Consider the following 21,285-nt stretch of genomic DNA (forward strand, 5'->3'; position numbering starts at 1 on the left):
TTTAAAGTCTCCTCAGCTATTTCAGCTTCGATGCTTTGAATGTTGGCCTCTTTCTTATGCTTTTCGTTTTTGTCTGACTCGTTTTGTTTCGATTTGGTAATAACGCCTTTCGCTCTTTTTCTACATCTAAATGTAAAAAATATTTTTTTCATGTGTCGGGGCCGAAAATGAGGGAGTTTCGATATTTTTCTCAGGTTTTCGACCCCTTACATGAAAACTTTTTTGAGTATCTGTTTTGGACGATTGTTTTTAGGCAATTTCGCTTGTTGTAGCCCGAACGAAGTGAGGGCTACATGCGAAAGTAGCACAAATAACTATTTTATGCCAAATACTGCGAAAGTTTGTATTTTCGGTCCTCAAATGGTGACCGGAAGTAAAAAAATTCAGGCCTTGGGCCGAAAGTAAATGTCACTGTCATCATTTTACTTTCGCCCCGTGGGCTTGCGTATTTGCGGGCCGAAAGTAAATGTCACTGTCATCATTTTACTTTCGGTCCTCATATGTCACGAAAGCACATGTTCACTTGATTGAAAGTACGCATTGAGTGTCGTGTTGTGTTGACGATAACCAAATGTTTTATTAGCAAGTGAATGTGTGTTTAATGTAATTTTATCTGTTAAATCATTTTTGTTTTTATACCCCCGCGCTTTTCGTCATTTTACAGTTTTTACATCAAATTTTGTTGAGAACTCAACAGTTTCATTAAATTTATGTTTTGTTTCGGACCGAAAATACAAATCTTCCGCAGTATTTGGCATAAAAAATAGTATGCATCACTCGGGGCGAAAGTAAAAAAATTCAAATCGTGTGATTGCCGCCCTTGTCTGCGGCGCGGGCTGCAAACTTCACACGTTTGAATTTTTTTACTTTCGCCCCTTGTTATGCAAAATACTATTGTGCCACCGAGAATTGAAATACGACTCTTTTCAGCACTCATTTTAGTGTTGTAATAGTTATTTAAATCACATGGGTCGAAAAACGATTTTTAAAAATTCGAGGTGTATGTGTGAGCTGAGAGGGTATTGTAACATGAGAATGCGTGTTTGTGAACCGAGGTTTACCGAGGTTCACAATCGCATTCGAATGTTACAATACCCTCGAGGCTCACACATACACCGAGAATTTTAAAAAATCTTTTTCGACCCGAGTCATTTAATGGCTTTTACATTCGCCTTTCATCGAAAATCACGAAAAACACCAAAAATTATCAATTTAATCGAAAACTAAGCACCAAACAAACACAAAATATGTCGATCACTTCAATAGCACACAAAAATATTGCAACAACACGACAACGATTCTTGACAGCATTCGTTTTTGAAGAGAGAGAAGTCTCTCAGTTTGCTATGTCTACTACAATTATGATCGATTTGTATCATATACACGGCGCTTTCCAGTTTGTTAACTCTAGGTTAACAATTTCCAATATTTCATCCCTAGAGATTAGAAATTCCAATATTTCATCCCTAGAGATTACAAATTTGTCTATGTGTTAGCGGTGAACATTTTGACATTTTCTAAATATGCGAATTCGATTTAAAGTCGTATTTTCGATGGAAGGCGAATGTAAAGTAACTTATTTCAGCGCCCGTTTGATGTGATATTACAACACTCAAAGCAGTGTTGATATGGAATTTCTATGAGTTGTTACAGCATTCGTTTGAGAAAATGCAATAGTTATTTGGATCACAAGGGACGAAAGTAAAGAAATTCAACCGTGTGCGAGAGTTGCTGCCCGCGCCGAAGGCAAGGGCCGCAATCGCACAGGTTGAATTTCTTTACGTCGTCCCGTGTGATCCACATAACTTTTTATCACGAGAACTACGAAAATTGTAATTGAGGTACATAAACTCGAAGAAATGCGTTATCGTATGATGAATTAAACCAAAATATGGTGACATTTGCGGGGGTCCAGGGGGCGGTAGCCCCCTGGTATAAGAAAATATTAATATTATCAATCATCACAACAATCAGACGTAAAAACAACAACAATATCCTTAGAATTATTCGTCATCTACTTTGTATGCTAACATTAATCAGAGCACTGGCGCACGGTTTGTTCAATATTGATCAAAGTAAACATCTTGACAAGATTTGACTTTCGCATTATGTACATCGACTTTCGCATTATATACATAGACTTTCGCATTATGTATTAACCGATTTCGATACATAACTTGCATTTTTTTACTTTCGCTTCCCGTTTGGGAACCGAAAATTACAATTTTCGTAGTTCGTGTGATGAAAAGCAATGTGATCGATCAAATTTGAAGAGTGATTGTTTACAATGAAAATTATGATTTTTTGGGCATTTGTCTATTTCGATTCTCGGTTGGCACAAAGCATGATGTGTTACACGTATTGTAATGAGATTTTTTCAGCACACGACCCAATTGGGGCTAGTGCTGAAAAAATCAACATTACAATACTTGTAACACAGCATACTATTACGGGCCGACGAGCAATTTTCGAATAATTGGAAAATCTTCCATTTTATCGTAGAAATACAAAGTATTCTAACTCTATCCGAATAGCCGCAATCGTTTCTTCTAAGAGCTGCTCATTGAAATTTCGAGAAACACAAATTTATTGACGCTAAATCCTCGCTCAGGATCAGCATTCCTATAGGGATTGCAAACCGAACCCGTTTTGAAAAACCGCGGTTTCGGTTTTTTATGTCAAAAAACCCGCGGTTAACCGGTTAACCGCGGTTTTTCGGAACAGTAAAATCTAAAGCAAATTCTTAAACAAGTCTAATTGGTTCCACTACTTTTTAGCGTTTAGAAGGTGCTCTTTTATTTATTGCATTCGCTTTTCGTAATTAACAAAATGAAAAGACTATTTTTGGGGCTTTCTTCTTTAAAAAAATGTAATTGAAAATCGTAATGCGGAAAATAGTCGCCTCTTATTACCCCTGTTACGCACAATGGATGCAACTCGGTGAAAAGTAAATGTTAAAGCATCTTCAAAATGTCTTCTCGGGCTTACTTTAAGAATATTTTTGATTTTCTTAAAATGATCTCCTTTACTTTTACCAAATATACCGACCTGAAAGGAAAACGTCATCAACTCAGAGGCGACAAAACCTGTACCTCTGAGTTGATCACGTTGTCCCCTTATAATCAGACCTATCAGGCCCTTATTTTAACGTATTTTAGTTAGTTCTATTTCACAAAATTTTGAGTCTCAGCACGTAAAACGGAAATTTGTTGTTAGAACGAACTAAGATAATTTATCTTATAATACTATTTCCATTTTAAGTTAGCCTTTTCATGTTTACGAAAGCACGACAGAGTAAAGTTAACCAGGCAGGAGTGCTGATTTGACAATGGACCTGAATAATCTAGTAGCCCTATATTTTTTGCGAATAAAATTTTTCAATTTATGTCAGTGTTCATTTGAGTTCATTTTCATCCAGTGTTTTAGGTCCCTTATTTGACGTTTCGAAAATGAACCGCTCCAGGAGTGCTGATTTGACAATGGACCTGAATAATCTAGTAGCCCTATATTTTTTGCGAATAAAATTTTTCAATTTATGTCAGTGTTCATTTGAGTTCATTTTCATCCAGTGTATTAGGTCCCTTATTTGACGTTTCGAAAATGAACCGCTCCTGCCTGGTTTATTTTACTCTGCCGTGACGAAAGCTATTGGTAGGAATAACAATTTTCTTTTACAGAGACTGATGGCTGGCGAAATTATCTGCAATTAGCTCAAAACGTTGCTGAAATGATACCAATACACAAAATAAATGCTTAAATTCTCCCAAAAACTAGAGATTTCTAACGCTTCATTGAAAACCCGAAAACCGCGGTTTTCTTGATAAAAAACCGCGGTTTTTTAACGCCCAAAATCGCCCGGTTAACCGGTTCGGTTTAAACCGGTTTGTAATACCTAATTCCTATGATTGAGGAATAAATACGCATTGGCTAACTTAACCAAACTTTTCTCAAACACGATACACACCAGACGAAAGTTAACAATTGATTGATTGATTGAATGATTTTAAGTTACCAGCAGCATCAACACAATCGATGAAAAGAACAATTGAAGCAATAGTCTACAATGGTATAAGGGTGCGATGACAAAGTTTACTGTAAGAGAAGAGAGAAAACTCTAGCGGCGGTATGTTATTAAGGTTCAGCAAATGAACCACTAAAAAATTGGTTCGCTCAGCGGCTCAGCCTGTTCCAAGAAACTTACAAAAGTCGTTTCGAGGTTTCATAACTTATTGATCAAAAAACTCGATTCGGTAAAAGTGACAAAACTTCACAATCATTTAATGATTGACGTATTAATCACAGAGAAAAATTTCCCATCAACCTCGCCATCAACATTTCATGTTAACACATCAAACTACAACATACCTATATTACAATGCACGGACGACTTGAGTATGTACTGTACAGTAAACTTTTGATCGAAGCAAATAAATGAAATTTAAACAAAAATTTTGTTGACGAACATTTATCATGTCAAATGAATTTTGTGGTACGGACTAAATTACATGCTTGTCCTTGTCACACTTCATCGCCAATATAATCTCATAATTTTTTATGTGGAAGAAATTGTTTTTTTTTTTATTAAACAAAAAAATTACGATCATTCTGCCCAGCGAGGCCAAAAATATCACGATATTTTCGATACTCAACAAAGAACACTGTGTGCCTTTAAATGCAGCTTTTTTTCTGTACTTTTGTGGAATAAAATTACAGTTGCGTGAAAAGAGTCAATATTAGATAAATCATGAAAAAACGATCTCGATAATTTATATCAGAAATAACAAAGTCTTTAACCTGGTAAATGATTTGAAAATATTTATATGGTACACAAGCGAGTGCACACAACTTGGTGGGACAATATTTACGATCGACATTTAAACAAATGTTCTGCTGGAAAATAAATATTCTGCCGATTGGATTTCCGCCTATATGAACAGGCCACCACAACCACATTCGTCCCTTCATATTTGCAACTAATCATAAGAATAATTACGAACAACAAGCGTATTTCCAGAGTGTTCCAAAATCTAGTACATCCCCGATTTCTATAGGTTCAATGCTGGTATAAATAAACACTAGCCTGAGCTCATCGCCATTCTTCTCGTCGTGGTCGACAACAGATGAATGCTTTTTGTTATTGATAAAAGATGGGATTTTTTCCATTTATCAGATGCAAGCACGCATTGAAAGCATGAGTGATCGTGATGACAGCTGCCGAGAAGTGCGTTGTCTTTGCTTTCTATATGCAATTCGTACTTCTTAGTGACGAAATTCTTATCACTTCTCCGCGTCACACCCCAACAAAAGAAAATGTAGAAGGAATTTTGCGCTAAAGAATGGTTAATGCTACATTTCTTACAACTGAGGTTGTAAGTGCGCCGAAAATTCAAAATTAAAGGTGTCAAGCCCAAGTTCAACGCTGCGTTGTATATGTGTAATTCGCGTTATTCTTATATCAGAGATTTATTTTACAGAATTTAAATTCTGAATTGCACTTACGGCGTTAAGAGCAATGGACCCTTTGCAAAGTAGCCTATATTTTAGCGGAAAAATATTCGTTTTTTGATTTCTCTGAATTGTGTAAATTTATGTAATCTGCAAAGGTTCATAGAAATTATCAAAAAACGAATATTTTTTTAGAGTATTAAAACGGTAATTAGGAAATTAGGGGACACTCTCAAATATTAATTTTACTGTCAGCTAATTAGCATCCTCTGAAATTTATACATTTGCATATTTGCTATAAAAATGTGAAATTCTGTGTGAACAAGATTTTTTCTTTCGTGTTTCAATCTCTACCGAACGAACTGGAAATTAAAATCTGACAAAAATTCATAATCTGAAATGTTTAATGAATTTTGCTGTAAAACTGTAATGTTATTAAAGAAAAACGTCAAGCCAAGCCTTCTAAAACACGCGTCGTGACAAGAAGATGGTTTATACAGCTATACAACGAGTCCAATATGAACAATAGCTGTCTTGAGTCGAACAGAGCGATGCGCTCAGCAAGATACGATTTTTTTTTCTTTTATTTTTTTTTAAATTTAGTTAAAACACACCTCTTTCAAGGAATTGTGCTACACAGAGCCAATTATTATCTACATTTATTTATTGTCTTAAAAATTAAATTTCCGCATATTTTTCATATATTAAAATATTTATTATTATTATTATTATTGAAAGAAAGTGAATTATATGGAAATTTTAAAAGATTCAGTTTTGTATAACAGGTGATCGTGATGTTTCTCTTCTATTTTTGCTTAGTACAACAATGTAATGTTTGGATGTTTTGTTAGTTTTCCTATTTTTAAATATTTTTGTTGTTGTTGTTGCTATTATTATTAACCACGAGTTTTGTTTCATGCAAATTATTGCAAAAGAATCTTTTTCGGATTTTTTTTTTACTTTTTTAGATTAAAGTTTAAATAATTTTTTTTCGATTATACAGCGATCTCCAAAGTGAGATTCGCGGGGACCTGTTTTGTAGAGACGCGACACCACTTACATTTTTTGTGTCTAAGTTCAGTTTTTAACCTTTTTAACCTGTTACAGACGGCTGTCATCTGCTAACGACAACGACAGCAATAATAAACGACAAGCTCCTATTAATGAGGTCTCATATAACAAAAAGCGTGAAATAAAAGATTTCTGAAATCAATCTTTGAAAATCATCGATCAAATGAAGTAATAGATCAGACAGTAAAACTGTTAATATGCTCAATGAACGTCAACACAAGGTATGGTCGAATGTCAAACTTTGCATGGAGCGGAGGACCTTCCGATTTCATAAAAACAAACTCACCTCTCATGGGAGGTGAGTTTGTTTATATGAAATCGCTATGTCCTCCGGTTTGTATGGACAACTTCAAACTCATCACATGTGTTGCGAAATGACATCTGAAGACTATTTCGTATCAGTTACAGTCTCAGTCATGCAACTGTAAAAGTGACTATTAGCCTCTTGTGGCACTGGTGCCCTAATATGCGTCGAAAATGAAACGTTTTGATATGCAGTAAATGAACCCTCCTACAGCTGCAGGCGTTTGAGGTTGTTGTCAGATGCAAAACAAATTGTAACGTTTTGAGCACTACACCAGACCCATTTTTTGCTCGGATTGAAACTTTACAGGTGAATTTCGACATGTTTGCTGTATTGAGAGTTGTTGTGGTTTGTGAACGAGAGTGCATGCCTAACCAAAATTCAGAAAATAAAAAACTAGAAAAATCATAACAACACTTAAATCAGACAAGAAGCCGAATTTCACTTTTCTCTTCCTGTACATCGATAAAAAATAGAAAACGTTGAAAATTCGAAGATTTTTATTTTAAGGACTAGACTCCCAGTCGCTTGAAATGTTCGATTTTCGGAACGTTTCTATCCTGCTCGCTCTAACGACTTCGAATTATATTGGTCTCGCTCGAACTTATGGCAATTCCAAGTGTACGTTTTAGACAAGGTTAATATTTGGTTGGTGGTAATGCCATTCAGACGCGCAGCCTAGCACAATAGATCAATGCTAATCACACCGTTTTTTTAAACGATTGACTATGTCTTTCACGATTTACTTGTGTTTCACAAAAATGTTGTGCCTATCACAAAACAGATGGCCCAGGTTTCTAAGCAATTTTGTAATTTTTAAGAAAGTGGAGATGGCGTTTATATCGAACTTTAGTGCCACTCGTGCCACTGCACATCTGATTTTGTTTATGGCATTACCCACCCCCAAATATTTACCTTTGTTTTAGAGGCATGCTAAATCATTTCCTTTACAAAATGGACAGTTGCGTCGATTCAAAATAGAAAAACGCAAAAGAAAAATTTCGGTCATGGTTCATTAAAATGGTATTGTGTCCGTTGCAACCACTCCAACACCCAAAAAAATGAAATTTTGGATGTACATTAAAATCGCGTAACCCGTAGAAAGTACGTTTTGTATGTACAATTTACGGATGAGTAAACCATTTGTCTTATCGTGTTTTTGGGGGTTTTATCCGTATGTTGATGTACACTTTATTCGTACATTGTTGTACATTTAATCCGTACTTATCATGTGACAGTTCAACTGTCACAGTTGCAATTGTGAATTCTATATTTCAACCAATTTGACCTCATTCCGCTCCTCAGATATCTTTTTTGCAATTATTTTCTTAGACAACAATAATTTTTATTTGTGGAATTAAAAAAAATTAAATGAAAATGTTAAAAAAAAATCTGATGCGGGTTTGATTCGAAATTACGGAGAGGGCAGCCACATCAAGAATTCCTAACTTTGATCTGATGAGGCCGATCAAGGTGATTGATAAATGTAAGGTTGCTCGTAAAATTTGCAGCTAGTTTGTCTACCATTCCCACTTAGGTTAAAATGTGACTACAGGCTTGAAGCACAACAGACGTAGGAAGTAGAAAAAACTATTTGCTGATGGCGGAAGACTGTCATTTGGCAGGTGATGTTAATGACTGACAAGATGTTATGAATTTTGTCGTGTCAGTTTTTAACATGAACGTCATTTTTTAAAAGATTTTGCCAACTTCGATTTGAAATTATACTTTTTGGATATATAAGTCGGGAAATATTTTAAAACGAAATAAAACTTTTACAAAATCGTCGAATCTGAAACTAAAAAAGCACCACTGTGCCAATCAATTATTTACTTTACTTTTTAACCGTTAATTAGAAGCCGGTCGAAATTCACGTTGATTATCTCAACGGCCTGTTAGCTCAGCAGGAAAGTCTTAGCCTGACGTGTGAGAGGTACCCGGTTCAAATCCAGCTAAACTTGTTTTTTTTTTTCTTTTATTATTTATGCTTGTGATCCTTTTTCCAAACTAAAAAACAGATGATATGATATGATTGTATCATTACCAATCGTTAATTAGCTTTGATCTATTTTTAAATTGACAAATAAACGTCAAAGTCTGTATGACACTTACTGTACGTTTTAAATGTACATGGTGTACGGATGAGTAAGCCATTGGTCTTATCGTGTTTTTGGGCGATTAAAACGTAGAACTTTTTTTTGGGTGAACCACTCTATTGCGAATCAATCGTTGATTTTGTCTTTTTTTCATTACTCTGGTCGACTATGTCGTTATGGTCATTATCGATGACCTGTTGTCACAGTGTCGTCACATACGGTTCATCTGTTATCGATAACGACGAAAAAACAATGACAAGCTCTGGGTAATGTGGCATTTTATATGGTAAAATACATGTTAAAAAATTAAAGTACGAGTTTTGAAATCAACAGATTAAAAATACTTTCATCGATAGAGATTGAAGTAATAGACCCCGGTAATGATACTGGTCATATGCTTGCCGTCTGTAAGGGGTTTAGCCAAAAGAACGAATCATAATTGTGTATTTTCTGTTACCGGCCTTTGAACTTCTTTTGCAATCAATTGTATAAAAAACTGTTGACTTAACACGGTATACCGCGGTAGGACGATACTACGTTTCCAACTTTAGATCCTCATTTGCAAGGCAAAGTAAATGAGGATAGTGATTGCTTCGAAACCATTGAGGGTTACATAACGGAAAAACAATTTTTAGAACATTTTTAAACACATAAGTGACATACTTTATGGATGACTCCTACTTCCAATGTTCTGAAATAAAGGTTTGAACACTTTTGATCTTTTAGGAATGGTAGTAATTTATCTTCAATACTTTGACAATTTTATAACCTTGTGGTACCAGAAGCTGGTACCAGAAGTGGTACCGATACAACTAGCGAATCTTTTACTTCTTCTAATTTACGCATATTCGTCAAAATCGATGATAATTCATGTGTTTTGCGACATAAGACGTTACTAACTAGAAATCATCGCAGACTATTGGCGATTTTCTCGCCACTTGTCATTGTTTTCTAGGTGATAATATGTGTACATCATGGTAAGATTTCACATTTTAATATTCACGCGTCCATAATAAGTAATAAGTAATAAGTTATTAGAAGAGAAGAGACAAATATCAATCAACCTAAGCATCAACGGAACTTAAATGTTTTACTGCACTTTAAACTTTTAAAACCTGGGCACCTTATCACTGTTTTTGCCAAGGTAAATATAGTGAGGAGGTAATGTCATACATAACCAAATCAAATGTGTGGTGGAACGAAAGTTCGATACAAAAACGACATCTGTTGTGAGATAGCAAAAATATTTTGTGAAAACACAAGTAAATCATAGTCAACCATTTTAAAAAAAAGATGTCAGTGGCATCGAACTTATGTGCTACACCGCGCGTCTGAAAGGCATTACCTCCTCACTATATTTACCTTGGTTTTTGCTCATATTTCACCCTCATCAATTTTTGAACACAACTGCGCCGAGCATAGTTCATAGCAAAAACGTTTAAAATTTAATTCTTTTGAGTGCGAGCTTAGTTAAATGCAAAGTATTTAATTAAATCTCCAAAAACTCACGAGGTTCCAAAAAGTTTTTATCATCCGCTAAGTGAATCAGTTACCTTCAGTATTTATATACTCTGGTTTTATGGAGGGTGGCGTAAAGTAAAGTATTTTCCTGTAGGCTTGACATCGTTTCGCAATGGCCTGATGAGTGTAAAATGAAATTTGATTCCCTTTTTTTATAATTTAGTACGCGATCCATTCCTTTAAGCTTCACATAATCTCCATTAACACGGTGTAGTAAGAGAACACACTTTTGACGATCTGAAATTTTCTTTTCTAATGAAAACCAAACTTAAGGACCTATTAGCAGCAACGTACTTCAATCCCTGTTAATACGCTGAGCGGTTTAAATGGGCCAATCCATAGCTCTGCTTTATTTATGGCTACGTTCAGCATGAATAATATCAATTTCTGAGAACGAATGTCATAAGCGTACCACTCCGATTGGGATATTAGGTAAAGGAGTCGGTCGTTCTTTAATTGAAAGCACTTTATGATTATGGCGGAAATGTACACAAATCGTCGGTATCACGACAAAAAGGTGTATCTACCTCTGTTTGACGTGTTACGGTGAGATCGACGAATATATATTTAAGCGAATGGAAAGAGCTTACCTCCAAACTTAATTTGGTGCCCAGGATACAGTAGAATAGCATTTCCAAAAAGAAACCAATTGCTAGCGAATATCCAGGAATCCAGTCGCTCTGTAAAATTTTAAAGCTTTTTTTAAGCTTTAAACGTTTTGAGAGAAGAAAAAGAAACTTACCACCCTGATGTGGTACAAGCAAACAATCTGCGACAGATACGCAAATATGAAAAACACGAGAATCTTTTCCGAGTAAATTTCTTGGATCTCAGTAACGTACCTAAGTTACGTATAAACGACAAATTATTCGTTCATCTAATACGGACTGATCCATGTGTATCGAACGTACTGTATCATATCAATGCATTTCCGGCACATATTTCTCAAAAACATGTGACGATAACCGATGGTTGATGCTAACGGCCTGGTTATATGCGCGTCATCGCTCCACATTTTATCTAATTCATTAAAATCTGATTCCAATAAGTCCACACGAGGTCCATAGCTCAGGATGATGATAGAAAAGCTAAGTCCTATAAACAAAGTTCCGAACACTGTGATCAAGCCCCCCACTACCATGATACAACTTGCGATACAATAACCCAATGTTGTCGATTGATCAACGAACATAATCTCAATTGGAACAAATTGCACGAATTTTTCGTCAATAATGTAGCTCGTGACCGGATAGTAGAAGTAGATGCCACTAACAGATACGGCTAAGGCCAAAATTAGCTTACAGAACATAAAATTTGCCTTCAGTCGATCGCATAGCTTTTCAGCTCGACGTCCAGTACATTGATCGCAGATTTGAAGAGTAGAGTTAATCAAAGCGGTCATTTTTTTGAAATGCTTGTGGAAACACCGAATTTTCAGAACTTGCTGAAAGTTTTAAGCGAGACAGTTTGAAAATGTATTTCCTGGAACTAACATACCGACATTCCAATGCCATACAAACTAAAAACTTCGAACGTTCTGACCATGGTGTGTTGGTAAATGTACAAAAATTGACTGTAAAACATCAGTAGCCATACTAGACCCATAACAGATTTCGTAAACATAAATCGTCCATTATTATCTGTCCAGTCGTAGCTCATTTCGTAACCCAATGGTGAACCGAACATTGAAACAAATTGAAGGTTCGATTGAAGCATTTGGTAAGCTTCGGTTGGCTGTGGTAGAATTACTTCTGTACTCTTTGAGCTAGCAACCAGTGGCTGTTTGGAAAGCTCTCGTTTTTGGCTCAGATGTTCAGACTACAAATGTCAATTTTTTTTAGCATCTGTTTGTTTTTGGTCAATCGTCGTACGCTCACTCACATTCAATCCATTCTTCAATGCAATGGTAGTCATTTCAAATCAAATCTTATAACGAAACTCTCGACGAAACTGCACTTGTAAGCGATAGCGATAGAACTAAAATGTAAAAGTTTTGCATTCACTACCTTCCCTCCCATTCCATTAACTATTCATTCGACTACGATGATTTATTCAATTCATTTTAATTGCATCGGTAAATTTTTAATGATTTAGTGTGGAAATTGAGTAGGGTAACGTAAAAGTGGCTGTTTGGCTGTTCTGAACACATCGGTTTGTTTTATCGATTTGTTTTATCGATTTGTAGCAGAAACTCGTTGCGTCACATTCTGTAAAAGGGAACATAAAGCTCCTTGTGGCACATTGTGTAAAAGGGAGCATAAGCTCTCTGTGTCACATTTTGTTAAGAGGAACATCAGTTGCATGTCACACATTTTTAACTCTGGAACAATAATCAGTTTTTCAATCAGCCCCATTGATGAAATGATAGCAAACGTTTTTCAAACCCTTATTCCCTTTACTGTAAGTCATGGGTTTTACAAAAGAAAATACACGGTGCGTAACACGTTCACTATGATTAAAAATGTATGGAAATGTTATGAAAAAACGTTAAATGTTAAAATTTTGTGTCCTTTGTTAACACGATAACTTGAGTAAATCTCAACCGATTTTCAAAAACTTTTTTTTAATCGACGAAGTATTGAAATCCTCAGGTCAAGTTCGAGCATGGGTGGTATAGGTTCAACCATCTGGTGGTAGTTCTCGAAGAAAGCCTTTTTTGCTTTTTGTTTACACGATAACTGGAGCAAAGTTCAACCGATTTTCAAAAACTTTTATTCGACGAAGTATTGCAATTCCCAGGTCAAGTTCGAAAATGGGTGGCATCGGTTCAACCATTTGGGAGAAGTTCTCCATAGAAGCCTTTTCTGCTCCTTGTTAACACAACAACTGGAGTAATTCTCAACCGACTTAAAAAAAATGTTTGGTGGAGAATGGAATTAATTCCTGAGGTTAGGTTCTAAGATACATTATGTTGGTCTAACGAACAAGCTGATGTTGTTAACAGAATTTTTGTATCTATTTCAATAGTATTTTTCTTGTTATGTGACTTTGCCTTGTATACAAAACCGAACAAATAGAACAAAAATTAACGAGTGTGAAATTTGCGGAAAGAGCGAAGCGAGGGCCGCAAATCACACGAGTTTAAGTTTCATTGAAAACATGTGTCATTTTGACAAATAGATACATTTTGTTGAACACATTCATTACAGTTTGTTTGAAATGTCAACTTTCATTGCCAATGAAAATACTATTGAGAAGCTCATACAAACAGTCAAGGGATATGACCCATTCAACAGGTGGGACCTAGTCTCCAAGAAAAAAGCTAGGACAGAGTACAGTATCGGTAGACATTTCTTTTTTTTTAAATCAAAATTTGTTTTTGCAGAGTTACAGCACCCTTCAAAGTTCACCTATTTTAGTCAAAAAAATTTCAAACTGATGTTTCTTATTGTAGATGACATTGATAACCCACATAATCTGTGTTGGCCTGTAACTATATGACCTCAGCTATCCAATGATACTTTGGATTAAATGGTTCAATTCAGGTCTACGCACATAAAAATGATTCCATTAAAAATTGGTTCGATTGCGGAAGGCTGTTTTTCAAAAGAATCCTACTTTTACCGTTTTTCGTTGAAAAACACGAAGAAAAGGTTGTGGAAATCGTATAGAATTCGCCATATTATTCACGGAATAATGTTCGAAATCTCCTGTCTATGTACTAAGATACTAATAGCCAACCCTAAAATGTTTGAAGAAACTATTTGCAATGTGTTCCAATATTTATCATCAATTAGTTACGATCATCTGTCGCGTCGTCTTAAATCCGCAATCATATTTACAACACCTTCTCATTGCTGACGCTTTATTTTTATTATTTAAAGAACAATCAACATTTTTATCGCATTCCCTTGAAATGGACGAAATCCTGACATTTTGCTAAACCTAAAATGTCAGTCCTTCCAAGTGAATACGTTATTTCTGTTACAGGAGACGTCGATAGAAATTAGTTGGAAATTTGTTTCAACTATTTTTCAGCTGGACCAGCTGAAAAGAAAGCTGAAGGAAATGCATGTATAAATTTCACTAACGTCCTCTGTAACTTTTACTCAGTAGTCAGTATACCATATACCAGTGCCTAAATTCGCGAAAATATTTTCACGAATTTTCTCAAATTTTCGTAAATTTTCCCAAAAAGTTTTTTGTGAAAATTTGAGAAAATTCGTGAAAATATTTTCGCGAATATAGGCACTGCCATATACCATATCTCATAAAGAGACAAACAAACATCAATCTAAATATTATTCGATTCCAAAACCATCATCTCTCAATTTTTATTAACTTTCCAATGTTTCTCTTCATTTTTCGGTTGGTATAAAGCTAACAAAAATGTACACCTTAGAGCTCTGCATCACACCTTATTTTCCATCTAGTGAATAGTTTCAAACGACGAACCAATATAATATTCCGATAAAATTTTCTCATACCAACTTTGCATGGATTTTATAATATTTATTTCCTATAAACCTAGATACATGAAATTGATGCAATAACATTATTTTCTTATTAAATTAATAATAATTGGGAATTTAATATTACAAACGTCGAAGAGAACATGAAAACGGCATATCACCAGAGCATTTTTTTTTACCTAAGAAAAAAGGCAAAAAAAAAGTTTGCGCGCTAAACAACATGAAGAGAAACAATTTTCATCAAGAGGCGGTGCATAGACAAACACAACAATGCAAAAATAAAACAAATTCGTGATAATTCATGCCCATTTCGTTGTTTTATGATGTGAACAGTTTAGTAGGTTTAAATAAATTTTTTTAGGAAACACCTACACATGTATAGCAGGGAACAATATTTTAGTTTTGATTATGAAGTTATGTAATCCGCATTGTCGAGTCAACATCTTTCACTAGCCTCATCAACAGAACGAGTCGACGAGTTTTCGAAAATAGATTGGATCAACTGCAAAGTCTTGATCCTCGAAGAGATCAATCAATTTCCGTAAACTTTTAATTCAATTTAATAGGAAAATTATGAGCTATTTCGAATTGAATTTGGAGACGTGGCGGCAACTGTGGTGAGTCTTGGAAATTTCGGATATTGTGATGATTATTGTCGACATTCGATATCCGGTAGAAATCTCATTTTTCGGCTAACTAATCCAATGTAATCTACTATGATATAGACCAGTTCCTGTTCCAACTTTTCCTTACATATTTTTTACCTAGAAGCAAATCATACACCATTCTTCTTTTTATTTTTGCAATGCAATTTAAACATTTCCGCATCTAAATGAAAATGTTGTCAAGTTCAATTTTCGGGTTTTTCTATTTATTTTGCATTCAATAAAAATTCATATAACTTCTCGTACAAATCAAAACACTCAAGCCATTACGTTTTTAAATGTTGTGTTAGCGCTGTTATATTGGCAATACTGTGTGCATAGAAATGAAATCTCAGAAACAATTTGAATAACTTGAAACGTTATTGTGAAGTATTAGAGGAAAATATATTTTTTTAAATTAATTTAATTTGCTGTAACTTATAGAAAAATTAAAATAGTAATAATTAAGGGGAAATTTAATAATTAAATAGTCTCAGTACAATAAGAAATCAACTTTTAGATATATTTTGAAAATTATTTTTTTGGTTCAATCTATTCTTTCACTATTCATTGTATTGTTTTCTATAAATGCAGTAAAATTGTTCCAACAGCATTTACTATTTTTCAAGCCGTCAGAACGATTTTTTATGAATTTGTATCGTGGTTCGAGGTCAATCAGACATAAACCGTTACTTATGTGTATACAAGTCACAAAGCGTTTGAACACATCTTGAGGTTTTAAAGCCTTTAGATTGCAGCAGGAAATTTTGTTAGGGTAGGCAAAACTGAGCAAATGTACGAAATTATACTTCGCATTCATCTTAGCTTTTGGTACTAACTACACACACAATTAGTGCAAGTCTACAATTATAATTTTATTTTAATTATTGTTTCAATTCGTCTGTAATATCTAAATTACTTCGATTTTGAACAAACTGTTAAAAAAATAGACGAATAAAGTACAAAAATACTGATTTCAGCGTATCACGCCAAGACAAACTGTTTTCGTTAACGCTAGAAACGATGAGGGATATCTTAACATTGAAGTCACACCAGATATAGTACGTCAAGTTTTACTGCGAATGGATCTGAGCAAGGGCATTAGCCCTGATAAGATGGCCCCACTATTTCTTCGCAATTGCGCCGATCTACTATGCCAACCTCTCTCCATCATTTACTCGAAGTCACTAGCTGATTTAACATATCCAGAAATTTGGAAACTCGGCCATCTTACTCCTGTTCACAAGTCGGGTAACAAATCAAACGTGACCAACTACAGAGGCGTTAATGTTTCACCTAATCTGGCAAAAGTTTTGGACATCATTATCCTCGCTCAGCTCAGATATAACATCTACCCACACATATCGCCAACTCAACATGGATTCTTTCCAGGGAGGAGAGTGGAATCTAACCTATTTGAATTCTCCGTTCTGGTTTATGACTCGTTCCAAAGCGACTACCAAACAGATTCCTTCTACGCTGATATCCACAAAGCTTTTGACGTGATAGGATACGTGCTCCTACTCTTCAAATTAGCAGCTGACAAATACCGACTGAGTCCGTGGTAATTGATGTACTTTCTGGAGTTGGTCAAGGCTCAATCATCGGTCCAACATTTTTCCTGGTGTTTTTCGATGACTCAGACGCTTCACTTACTGCCACCAGAGGGCTGAACTTCGCCGACGACAAAAAGCTTATACACAACAAAATTTCCACCATTACTGATACTCAGACGCTTCAACAGTCCATCAATGATTTTCACGACTGGTGTTGTGATAATGGATTCGAATTGAATGCGGGCAAGTGCAAAATAATGACGATCTCCCGTAAACAGCGCCCGGTCCTTGCCGATTATCATATAAATGGTCAGCCACTCAAGCGAGTTAACAACGTGAAAGACCTCGGTGTAACTTACAGAGACAACTTTTCATTTGACGCACACTACGAGCTATCATCGAACAAAGGACACTCCATGTTATCTTTCGTCAAACGCCAATGTTATGGGCGTTTCAACTCCGACACTGCAAAAATGCTCTATAACTCAGTCGTGCGATCTCACCTAGAATTCGCCTGCCCGGTTTGGTTGCCCCGGCACGATGTTCACATCCAAACGTTTGAAAGCGTACAAAGGCAGTTTGTTTTGTACGCCAACGCCGACCGATACATCCCTTCGAATGATGGAACCCGCCATCTACGTCCATACGTTGATAGATCCAGTGAACTGCACTTACAATCATTAGCAAGACGACGTGTTAACGCAGCAGTTTTCTTCATTCACGATGTGTTGACTGGGAAAGTTAACTCTCAACCACTTCGAGATCGTATTGAGTTGTATAGCGGATCCAGAGCATTACGCAACCCCCCACTGATTCGCTTAGCAACATACAGACGTGAATACCTGACGAACTCTCCGTTTAATTTTGCATGTCGTCTGTTCAACTTTGCTGCCGCCCATGTTGACCCAACGTTACCTTCACGAGAGTTTCGCCGAAATGTTATCGAACTTGACGATTCAACGTTTGGTTCATTTTCATCCTGCTAAATACTGTTCGCTTCTTTTGACTTGATTACTGACGACAGATGTTTCGTAATTTTCGTTTGTTCTTTTTGACGACACCGTTTCGGTGATTTAAATTGATTTGATTGCTGATGATGAATTTTTCGATTTTTTCATTTATTCTATTTGACGACACCTTTTTGGTGATTCAATTTGATAATTAGGTTATTTGACCGTACCACCTTGGTGGACTTTTGATTAATATTGATTTTCGTTGTTTGTGTTCCTGCTTATCTTCTTGCATTTGAATGATTAATTTATTACGCTTAATTGGATTTATTGAATTTATTTATGTTTATGTTTATATCTGTGATATACTTATGTATGCCTTGTACTCGGCTAGAATATAGTAGAGAATAAAATTATTATTCATTCATTCACATAGATGTATACTGATGAGTCTGACCGAAATCAGCATTTTTCTTCTTGTATTCGTCTATTGTAAATGTAAACACTTAAATGTTTCATTTTTCGTTGAAAAACTTTTTTTCAACAATTCGTTCTAAATCGAAGCATACAAAGATTAAGTAATTTACTATTATAGTTAAATTGTACATAAATGATTCCATAGAGTTACACTCGATGCTGGGTGCCGATTAGCGTCAGCGCCACCATGTCTAATCGTTATGTATCATATGTGCGAAACCATTTAGCTTGTGTTTTTAGAAATCGCGTCAGTATTACACTATTACATGGACTAAGTTTTGAAAGCTAAATTATAATTTTTGGGCAAGTAAATTAAGGGCTGTATATTATTTGGAGTGTCTAAATTGATAATAACAATCTGTGGCTGATAAAATGGATGGGGAGAAAAAAGTAAAAGTGACCATATATACGGTTCGTTTTTGGATGGATACTTGAGTTTAAACCGTGACGATGTCCGATGATATCATCGGACCATTTGCGTACCGTATCCGCCGAAACAGCTGCCAAAATCGAAAGTTTATCCGAAATCAACAATTTGTTATTCCATAAAGTTAAGGATATCAATTTGGTAAATGCGAAAGTCCAACACCATGGATTATGCCTGATTGACCTCGAACGACGGTACAAACAAAAAACTTGTACTGCTCAGAAAAAACAATGTGCATTCAATGGATTATGTGCTGAACTAAGAGTAGAGTCAGAGAATGGAAAGGTACTTTTTAACTTTATTGGGAATTATACGTGATCTCATATTCTACTCTATTTTCTAGATTTTAAAACTTCAAGATGTGTTCAAACGCTTTTGCGACTTATGCAAACAATTGAAAGAGCAAATACCACAATCTTTTATATCCAGACAATCAACCTTTAAGGAGAAACTTTATGAACACGTCAGTGACATATTTAAAAGTAAAGATTCAGAATCTCTTTCATTTAACAACGATTTCATCTCATCTGACTCACCACACCTTTGGTGAATTCGTAATACAAAACAATTGTTTCAAAAGCGAGAGAAAATAACATGCTGAGGGCATTGAAACAAACAGAAAACATTTTTTAGCCGTTCGAACTATAGATTGGTGAACACTTGTCTTTTCGATGAAATAGATGCTGCCACTGTATTATTTTACCCATCACATGAAAAAACTAGATCGATTGAATCGTTCGATTGCGTTTTTATATTGAAATTTAAGCCGCTATTTATCTACCACGCGACATATCTCTGTTTTCAGTGCTACCAATATTACGGCTAAATTTTTTTACTGTCATGGCACTGGATGGACGATTGTTTATGATTGAACATTTGCATTTACACAGGATTTTAATTTTCATTATTTTGTAACAGAAACTAAATGGTCACTTTGACAACAATTATTATTCGTATTCAAATTGGTCACTGTGTCTTTTAAAACCGAAATTGAGTTCGGTACATTGCTTTGCTCTTTAAATTAATAAATCGAAAAAAGGAACCAGTCTAATATCACGATGAGTAAAAGTACGTCGGGCTAAAGCTCTCGGACACATTTACTCATCTGGATACGAAATATCAAATTCCTTACCTTGTGTAGTAATATACTAATAACTGGATTCACGACAGAGTAAAGTTAACCAGGCAGGAGCGCTGATTTGACTTCTTCTTCTTCTTCTTCTTCTTTAGCCTGTTTGTATCCACTGCTGGATGTAGGCCTCCCCTAAATTTTTCCATGTTGTACGATCCATTGCCACTTGTTGCCAGTTCGTGTGTCCATATGTACCTTTGATGTATTTCTTTATTCCGTTTGTCCATCTCTCTGGTGGTCTTCCGACAGGTCTTGTTGTGCGGGGTCTCCAGTCCATGATGGCTTTAGTCCAACGGTCATCTGTCCTTCTTGCAATATGTCCTGCCCAACTCCATTTTAGAGACGCAATTCTTTCCATGACATCAACGACTTTTGTTTGTTGGCGAATCCATTGGTTTGTCATTTTGTCTCTGAGTGTAATTCCAAGCATACTTCGTTCCATGGCTCTTTGTGCCACTCTCAACTTATTTTCAGATGCTTTGGTTAATGTTAACGTTTCTGCTCCATATGTCAACACTGGAAGGACACACCTATCGAAAACTTTCCGTTTAAGACTATTATTCATTTTGCTTTTGAAAATCAGGCTGAGTTTCCCGAAAGCTGCCCATCCAAGACCAATTCTACGCTTGATTTCTGCAGTTTGGTTGTCTAGACCTAATTTCAGTTTGTGACCAAGGTATACATAGCTGTCGACTCTTTCAATAACTGTATCTCCAATTTTTATTTGTCCGTCGTCGTCAATGTTTGTCATGATTTTCGTTTTAGATAAGTTCATCTTGAGACCAACTTTGTTAGCCTCTTCATTTAACTCTTCTAACATGACTTGTGCTTGGTATAGATTTAGGGCGACTAGGACAATGTCATCTGCGAAACGGAGATGACTAAGGAATTCTCCTTTTATGTCAATTCCCTTTTTGCTCCAGTCTAATTTCTTGAAAACACTCTCCAGGACTGATGTGAACAGTTCCGGTGAGATGGTGTCACCCTGTCTTACACCTCGACCTAGCCTGAATTTCGTCGTGTTCTCATGAAGTTTAATACATGACGTAGCATTTTCGTACACATATTGGAGCACCTTGGAGTACCTTGAGTCCACTCTACATTCGTCCAATGAGTCCCATATCGACCATGTTTCAACTGAATCAAAAGCTTTTTCGAAGTCAATGAATAGCAAGACTATGCTAATCTTGTATTCGTTGCATTTTTCAATCAACGTTCTCATCACTTGTAAATGATCGTTCGTGCTGAAA

This window comes from Bradysia coprophila, unplaced genomic scaffold (genome assembly GCF_014529535.1).
Source record: "Bradysia coprophila strain Holo2 unplaced genomic scaffold, BU_Bcop_v1 contig_94, whole genome shotgun sequence".
Taxonomy (NCBI): Eukaryota; Metazoa; Arthropoda; class Insecta; order Diptera; family Sciaridae; genus Bradysia; species Bradysia coprophila.